This window comes from Erigeron canadensis, chromosome 3 (genome assembly GCF_010389155.1).
Source record: "Erigeron canadensis isolate Cc75 chromosome 3, C_canadensis_v1, whole genome shotgun sequence".
NCBI lineage: Eukaryota > Viridiplantae > Streptophyta > Magnoliopsida > Asterales > Asteraceae > Erigeron > Erigeron canadensis.
The window spans coordinates 20,771,048-20,780,990 of record NC_057763.1 but is presented as its reverse complement, the minus strand read 5'-3'; the positions used below and the strand labels follow the sequence as shown (position 1 = coordinate 20,780,990).

The following is a 9,943-nucleotide window of genomic DNA, read 5'->3' as shown; positions in this document are numbered from 1 at the left end:
TCATAGTTCATAATCTCTTAATGAAAATCAGAGGGAGAAAATAGCAGAGATATATATGGAAATAAAGAAAAGTCAAAGAATACTTAAATTGACTAAAGATTGGAAGCTTCGATTAGAATTGCATACTTAACAAGTCTGACATAACAAGCTAAAAATTCACACAAATCATAACAAGTTTGTGGGGTGGGGGTTGGATATGCAGAACCACTAGAAATCAAACACCAAGGGGCCGGGATTGGTATCTAAACAAGTAGTTTGGACTTGTTCATTGAACTACAAAGTTATTAGAGTTTCGTATATACTTGAAATTATAATTATAATGGGTTTTCATTTAGTTAGTTAACATTGCAAGACCTTTTGCAATCTTTCCTTTCCATATTGACATATGAAAACCGATAATAACTGAAACTAAAACTGTATACTACTGAAACCCAACAAAACCGAATTTAAAAAACCTATCGACTTCAGTTTTGAATTACTGAAGACTGAGATTTCGGTTTCAGTTTAGTCCAACTGGAAATCAAGTAGAATTTCCACATTGGGGGTAGGCTCACAGTCGCACTACTCAGATTTTAAGTTGATAGGTTGAGTACTTGATCTTCTTCTGATTTTCAAATCTGCCTCATCATCGGTCTCAACAAGCTTAAGAACTTACGAAGAAGTTCTTATGGGATGGATTTTCTAAGGAAGCAAGTTATGGAACTCTTTTTTTTTTGTTGTTGTCTTGGGTAAACTAATAAGATAGACTCCTGGGACTGCACAGTTCACCAGTGTATGGGTTTCCCTGTCAAAGGTTATCAAAATGGTGATATTGATTACAATTTCACATTCTCACCATCAATAGTCGAGCTAGATTGCTTAGGATGTAAGATGGGACTTGAGATTGTAGGATTGTGAGTAAAAAGAGATGTACATGTAACTAGATTTAGTGATTCTGAGCAGAAAGAAATGACAATGCTAACAAAACATATTCATCTTTAAAACAAATACATTGTCATATTCATGTAACTTGCAACCATTTTACAAAAAGCTCTCTTGAACAAATCTAGGACAACAATAGTTAGACCTTGGGGTTTGAATAGTAAAGAACTTGTTTCTTTGGCTTAAAGAGGTACCTAGAACCATATGTTGATCGAAATACATCTAAAAACAAAGAATATTGTAACAACATGTATAGGATGACCGGAAAGACAGCAAATAGGCCGATAAGGATTGGTATCCATATGAAACCCTTATGGTATAGTACGAAAAAACTGACACTAAAAGCTATTGTCATGGTTGTTATAGATACGAAAAGTGTGGAGAGACCGAACATGAGCTTTCTGGGTAATGATTCATAGTAATCACGTTCAGCGTAACGAGATGTGAGAATAGCTAAGAAGATAAGAATTGAAGCTGTAGATGAGAATAGAGAAATGGCATCCGCCACAACAAAAACAATGAAAGTTGCTTTTGAGTGGAAGAAAGGGATACCATTGTCTTGGTGATATCCACCGGGAACTGTAAAAGCTGCGGCAAATACTATGGTTGCAATAAGTGCTGCAACAACCATACATTGATTAGCTGTTCCTTTCATCCACTCCTCACCTTTTAAAACTAGATCTTTGTGTTCGTTAGTGAACAACTCATGTGGTGTCAGACCATCTTCGTTCCTCCGTTCTCTATAAGAAGGAGGTATCATATTCTTTACTTCCTGCAACACAAACAAACTAGAACAATTATGGACTGCTATATGGTGATGCTCGTCGTGTAAGAAAAGAGAATACGAGATTCTTGGAGAGAACTATATATATGTATATATATATGTACCTTGAACCATAATAACTCTCGTTGCATCTGAAGAGCAACTCCTGACACATCTTTGAGTTGATTTTCCTTCGCTCTATACCCAACTAAGTGCAACATATTGTTCTCCTTTGGATCTCGGAGAGGAGTTATCATATCTTTCATTGCACCTATCTCGTACAATAGGTTGTAGATACCAGCGTTCCGATGTTTGACCGCAATATGAAATATGGTTTGATTATTATCATTTACCTTCCAAATGAGATCAGGATATAGACGGATGAGCTCAATTAAAAAATTAGTATTGCCCATTTCCGCAGCAATAAAAACTACCCGTGAAGAGTATGTTTGCTTTGCAGGTCTTCGGATTATCTTCTGGCTTTCTGTTTTCATTTTTTCAATATGGTCTAAAATGACTTTGTGCAGTCTTTGTAGTTGTATAGTTTCTTGATTTTCCTTTGCAGTTATCTCATTTATCTTCTGAATTTCGTCATGCATGTTCACAATACTTTTAGAAATGATCTTTTGTAGTTCCAGAGCTTGGTCTGCCTTACCGGAAATTGGCTTGTTATCTTGGTTGACTAAATCAGGGGCTCCTTTGATTATGTTTTGGGTTTCAACATGCATTTTTACAAGACTTTCAGAAACGATATCTTTTAGCTGTGAAGCATTTATCTGCCTTCTGATTATGCCATTCAATCTGTAAATATGATCCAAAATGGATTTTTGTAGTTGCATAAATTGAACAGCCCTTCCAGGAGCGAACTTGTCTTGCTTATTCACGTCTACCGGCCCTCTGAGTATTTTATCAATCTCATTCTTGGGCTTTTTTGCTATATCTTTCCAAATGAATCTTAGCAGTTGCAATGCTATGCTTTCATTTGCAGGATCTTTCACCTTTAAAACATCACTTGCATGAGCTGAAAGCAACAACCAGAAAAGAAGCCAAATTCAGGATGTCGATCCATCTTTCAGAATAAAATTTCATGATGCATGGATGAACTCAAACTTCTAGCAATTTGGTTGATCAAGTGAAAACAGTTGCTATATACTATGAGTCGGAGATGTTTGGCATACTAGATTGATCTTAAACATAACAAGATTTCTACTTGATGACTCATATTTATTATATTTTGGAGCTAAAAAAAGATATTCATAAACCACGGATCATGTGAAATATAAGCCCCTTAGGTGAGATCAAACTTTCAAATGACGTTTTAGGTTTTAAATTATCTCTTTATTTTTGCAATTACTACATTGTTATAAGATACTCAAGTTAAGATAAAAAAATTGTTTCACATAAAAGTAAAAAGAAAAAAAAAAACAAATTTGATGCATTTTTGTGAAGGTTTTGATCTCACATAAGGTTAAACCTGAAAGAACTTGCATAATGAAAATTTTGTGTATTAGAGTACTCATTTTTAACCAAATTAAACCAATTTGCACATAACATAAAGTTCGTTATATGGTAGTGATAAAAAGATATATCAATGTTTTGTAGACCGAATTTATAGTCCGATACATTTGGATCTACGAAGCAAAATGGAGGTTTATTCTTATAGAAATTTTGATGTGTAAGAAGACACGTCTTTACCTGCGTTGACGGTTTTCGCTATGACAATTGCTTTTGTTTTGTTGGATGCTTCAGATTTTCCCTCCAAATCTTCAGGTACACCCCCATTACCAGGTTTCGGACGCTTTTTTCCAGATAGCAAATGCATAAAAAACATCAAGGAGTAGAGATGCTTACCCGAGTTAATGGTTCTCCAAATGATATTAGAGTTTTGTTTAGAGGATGCTTCTGTCTTTTGATCTAAATTTTCAGTTGCACCCACACTACCAGGTTTTGAGTACTTATTTTCAGATGGTTGATTTGTAAAGATCTTTGAATAAAGATATTTACGCAGCTTGACAGCTGTCCCCTTAATAGTAGATTGTGTTTCACAAAATACGTCAGGCTTTCGAGCTAGAAGTGTGAGTACATTCCCACTATCAGTACCAAGTTTGGGATATATTTTCACGATCTTTAGTGCGATATCTATAAAAAAAAATAAATAAATAAAAACTTCAACAATTGCTTTTTATTGGAAAATTTAGAATAAAAGCAAGAAGAATCAGAGAAAAAAGAAATACATAAAGATTTGCCTTTCACATATAGTAATGGACATAAATTAAGTGGTCTAAGGAGTTGATTGTAAAGATATAATTCTAAGAAAACCAAAAATCATGGTTGATGTAATTTTTACTCAAAATCTTTAAGAATGTCAATTTGCAGACAATACTTTCTTTTTGTTTATAGACAAAAGGATAGACATTTACTGCAGGAAAAATACAGAGTTTATAATATAGGTAACTAGATTAGAGTATAAAACTATTAAGTTGAACACTTCAATTTTTCAAGTAGTTGACCAAAGTTCGTGTCCAGACTCTAGAAGATCTCCCAAAATCCTATTCAAAACATGGAATAGAGAGAGGGAGAGAGTGCAATAAACAGATTATGATAATCAACAAAGATCTAACATGTGCAGGTGCAATGACCAAAAACTAAAATGCTTACCCAACATGTTATTCTCCACGCATTTCTCAAGAAGCCAGCAACGATTCTCATCATTCCAACCATCAGCATCACACAAGTCATTGGACTCTCCAAAAAGATACTTGACTACATTTTGATTTCCAAACAGGGCAGCTGCATATAGCGGCAACATTGTTCTTCTAGCACCAGGGATTTTCACCAAGTCTCTGTTTTTTTCTACCATAATCTGAACCGTTTCAAGGTTTCCTGCAGCAGCTGCCAAATAGAGGGCAGTATTGAAATTTTCATTTTCAAGTGCCAAGTCTTCCTTATTCATCAATTCCACCAGATTTTTGACAAACACTACCCCCAGTTTGGGTACTTTTGCAGATGCTGCAACATGAAGTGCAGTTTCTCCATTTTCAGTGATGCTATGCCTTACCAAGTTTGGTATCTTCTTAAGAATCGATTCAGCAGTATCCCAGTCACATTTTAGCGATGCTTCATAAAGAGGGACCCCAATTTCGAGGTAACTTATTCGGGGTCCTTTACAGTAGTACCAATGCAAATAGTTAGTATTAAGCGCGCATCAACCTTATAGAATAAGGCCATCTTAAATTTTTAATTTGGTTTCACAGGTTAATATCAACAAACTCTACCGTAATTTTGGCATAAGCTAGTCTGCTAACAGAGTAACAAGAAGGGGCTAGAGCTTGTTGTATTTACATAATAATTTGAGGATTAAAACCATTTACAACAAATTAGAATCAAAATTATTTGGCATACAGGTCAAACAACACGGATGATAATCCATTAACGGATGAGGTTTATGGATTATCATCAGTTTATGGATATCATCTGGGTTGTTTGACCAATCTGCAAAATAATCCATATATCTCAAAATTATTTTTGGAGCCCACACCCTCCATAGATATTCATGTGCTTTACATTTAATAGATTTGATATAAATGATCTCTTAGCGGATGTTTGACTAACCTTATGTTTTGGCTTACCAATTATATATGAAGTGTTGTAAACCGATAAACACCATTCTAATAGCTTATTAGTTATTCGTCTATCATCTTGACCTTATTACTTATTGAAGCCTAAAAGAGCACATGGTATGCTTCCTTGTTAGGGCCTGCCATCGAGCTTCATCCCAATGATGATCGGGGTGGGAGTAAATAGGGTGTCCGGGGTGGTTTGGGTTGGGGACGATGAACAATATGGATAAAAGTGGTGTGTCAATGGCGGGATGAGAAAAGTCATGAGGCGTCCAATCTCGTCCTGGGTGGGTTTTGCATACCTCATGCTCTAAGTTTCAATGAACTGATAAACCCAAATATTATTATATAAACCAAACAGCCTTCTAATTCTTTGATTTTAACAAATTTAGATTAAACGAATATTCAACTTAGGAGATTAGCTATATCAACTAGTTTTTATTAAAGGAACTCTGTTCTTGATTAGGGTAGTATAACAATTAATCAGCCAAGCTCCACCCACACGCTTTAAAAGAGGGACCATTAGATAGGGTTGTAGCTGATAGGATGAGTTGGGATACTAGCAATGTTCAAAATGCAAAAGTGGCAGACTTGATAGTTGAAAGAAACTGGAGGTGGCTTAAGGGGTGGACGGTTACTGTGGATACTCTTAGAAAAATTGAAGTACCGAAGGTTGATGAAAATAAAGAAGACAAATGTGTACGGATGACTAAGAGACTACTTTTGCAGTTTACAGTGTTTGGAGGGATGCAAGACAATATGGTAAAAGGGTTGATTGGGCTATCATAGTTTGGTTTTCTCAATGTATACCGAGTCATGCCTGCATTGCTTGGCTTGCCAGATTAAATACTCAAGATAAGCTTGCATAACGGTTTCCTATGAAGACTTATGTCTGTATTTTCTGCAAACAAAAACAAGATTCTGTACACCATCTTTTCTTTGAATGTGATGACACAAAGGGGATTTGGGTAGAGATTCTGAGCAAGGCTAATGGAATTGGTATACCTAGTTGTTAGGGAAGAGATAAAAAATTGGTTTGTTTGATCCAAGTGTCCTAAAACAGTTTGGTAAAATAGTGCAAAGAATTGCACCGACTGCTGCTCGGATATGGAATGAGAGGAACAATAGAATATTCAAGCAGGTTGAAACTACTAAGGAGAAGATTAAAGATCAAATTATTAAGGGGATAAAAATGAGCATTATTAGCTTGAAATTTAAAGATTGCAAGGCATTTGAGAAACTAAAAGCAAAGTGGGAATTGAAATGATAACTTTTATTTAGTTAAAAAAAAAGGGGTTTAAATGCAAATTTCGTCCCTGTGATAATGTAAAAACGGCCTTTCATCCCAGCCGTTAACTTTGAGTTTTTCTCATCCCTGTGGTAGGATTTTCATTACTGCTGTTAACATTCCTCTGGGATTTTACCTCTTTCTTTAGCATCCAAAACAGAAAGAAAACCATAAATTCATTTTCAGATTTATAACCAAATCTAAACTAAATTCAAATTACTAAATCCAAATCTAAATCTCATTTCTGGATTTGTGTCAATTTCAAACCATCCTCTTCCTTTCTAAACAAAGTGGAGAAATTTTTTCATCATAAAATAAGTCTATCAATCAATTCTCACAAATACAATCCCATCCACTTCTTCTACATTGATAAAATGCCATGCATAATTCATATATATATATATAAAATATTATAAAACAAACAAGGTTTCAACTTTCAATTTTAAAAATTTACACCTATTAATGCATAATATACAATACATCTATATACCTTAAAATACTCTTAGGGTTTGTTTGTTTTTTTTAAACCATTAAGTGACTAAATTGATAAATAATGTTTGAATTAAGTCAATATAGTTGTTTTTTGTTTATTAAGTCAAAAAAACCAAACATTATTGATAACTTAATGGATTAAGTATTTTTGATTAAGTAATGACTTAATTTATTAAGTCCCAAACAAACACCACCTTCGAGAAATGTTAACCACTCATTTTTTTCTTTCCTAAAATGTTAACCACTCATTTTTCTCTCTCATCCACAAATCATTTCATTCCTCTAATTTATTCAAAAATTTTTATCTCAAAAACCGTATATTGATAAATTATAAAAATTATATGGGTGTTCTTAAAATTTCATGATCTTTCATTAGAGATGTCATTCGATATATTTTCGACGAATTTTTGAATCCAAGGGTGGAGCCCGTACGACTAAAGCATTTGGCTATCCCACTCTATGACATATCATCTCATATGACCTATCACATCCACCATCTCACCACCACAACGCACGGGTACTATCTCGCGTATATATAATATGTGCATATACATATACACACGCAAAGTATCATACCTACTATGTTATTTCTCGTAATCTCTAGTCTCGTCGCATTACGTTCCCCAAAAAATTCACATCAACACAATATAAAGCAAATGCTCCCTCTATTTTTTCAACTTTAAGTAGTTGAAAACCCCAAAATACTTCTGTCAATTATTCATAATACTCTTAAAAAAAATCTTAACCACTCATTTTTCACTCTATCCTCAAATCTCAACCACTTTTTTTTTTCTCTCCTCTATAAATCATTTTATTCCTCTACTTTATTCCAAATCTTTTATCTCAAAAACTGTAGATCGATAAATTATAAAAATTATATGAATGTTTTTAAAATTTCATGCTCTTTCATTAGAGATGTCATTCGATATACTTTCAACTAAATAGCCTAATAATCCTCCTAAAACATTAAGAAGGTGACATGTGATATCCACTAATTTTCTTTCCTAATCTTACCCCCTGATTTTTCAACATGTCATCATCTCATAGTTAGGAGGATTATTAGGCTATTTGGTTAGGAGTATTAATTATTTCTCGTAAGTTTTTGTAAGTGTGGGTTTTTTACAAAAGAGTATGTTTCAAATGTATGAAGATGCAGATCTGGGAAAAGTTTGTGGGTTTGGAAGAACAGGGATAAAGGTAGGTAAAAGGACGAACAAGTCCTTCACGTGGCGTGCACGTGAGGAGTTGTTAACGGATACAGGGACGAAGTGGCGCCACAACGATAAAAAAAAAATCAAAAATAAATAGAGGGATGAAAGCCAAGAACAAAATTCACATTTAACCACCAAAAAAATTGTTTTGATTGGTTACAACTTTGAAAAAACGACACTTTTATATCACTACTCTATAAATGAATGTATCCGGCAGGGGCGGATGTAGTTCACAATAGATGGGGAAAGTGCCCCCTATGACTTTCCTATAGCTTTGGAATGCTTAGTGCAAAAGATTTAGTTTCTAATGGTTTATTGGATCAAAAACGATATATGCCCTCGGCCAAAAAAGACCATGCCCTCGTCTAATTAAAAATATGTTGAATCAAGGAAAAGCAAGACATATTTAAGTCTCTTATTGTATAATCTCATACCTACCTATCATTTTTCTTATTCTTCGATGTGGGTTATAAAAAAATTTCAAACTACATAGTTGTTTATTTGTTTATGAATAATAGACTTTAGATTACACATCTATACTCTATATTAAAGAATTACCTCCCATGTTAAAAGTTACATAGGGAAAATGTCTAAAATGCCCTCTTATGTAATATTTTCACCTACAAGGCTACAACCATTTAAAATATTTTCACATACATTATTCTCTTAACATTAATAATTAAATTACACTATCAATCCTTTATTTTTCTAAAATATCTCCATTAACCTTTTAAATCAATTACTTTTATATGAATTATCTACGACACTCGACGTCACATCCACCACCAACACTCGCCTCCACCACCACACCGTCGCCGTCACGACCACCGCCGCATCGCGCGGGTACAATGCTAGTATAGTATAAAACAAATAAGGTTCAATTACTGATCTAAACTACAATCTGTTATAAATATAGTTTTTTCCCCATTTACGATTTGCTTTTATAAAAGTACTAACTAGAATAAACATCCAAATTAATTGGTAAAGGCTTAAGACTCTTTAAAAAAAGTCCAAGGCTGAATAACTAACGGATCCAACATAATAGGGTAGTGAAACTTACCAATGTGGTGTAAAATATGAAGCTGTAACTATCAGAACAAATAGCAGAAAGAAATTACCCTGTAGTAAAAATCGACGAGGTAGATTTGGTTGTTGTCGGGTATCGTTAGCATTTCGAGCCGAGCTAATGCGTTCCTGCTTTTGTGGTTGTTGTTGTTTATTCTCGGCGAGTGGGGATGATGGCGCACCTGCTGGTGGTCGTGTTGCTTCTTTCGACGTCATCTGCACCAGTAGTAATGTATAACACCATTAATTAACTAATGATATACGAGTATAATGTATTATGCTTGCATTTCTACAATGACTAGGATCAAATTATAATGCTAACTGTTGATAATGCCCACCTGTGCGTCAGATTCAGTGATTCGTATTATTATGATCCACTCAGACTATGAATTCAAATGAGTTTTATACAAGCTGTAGTTTCTTTGTAAACGTCAACGGCACATATGAACACAAGTTACTTTAAGCCTAACAACAAAATTTCATTTTTTTATTAATATTGGTAGATAAAAAGGAAATATGAATACAAAGTTGTCCGACATTTAAGTTTAATTGTGAATAATTTCACATACAAGTTTTTTAGTAT

The 9,943-nt window shown here is 34.1% G+C and overlaps 1 pseudogene; it reads right to left on the bottom strand.

Moving 5' to 3' along the window:
- Positions 1-1,014: 1,014 nt before the first annotated feature.
- LOC122591656 lies at positions 1,015-8,860 on the bottom strand (annotated as a pseudogene).
- Positions 8,861-9,943: the final 1,083 nt, after the last annotated feature.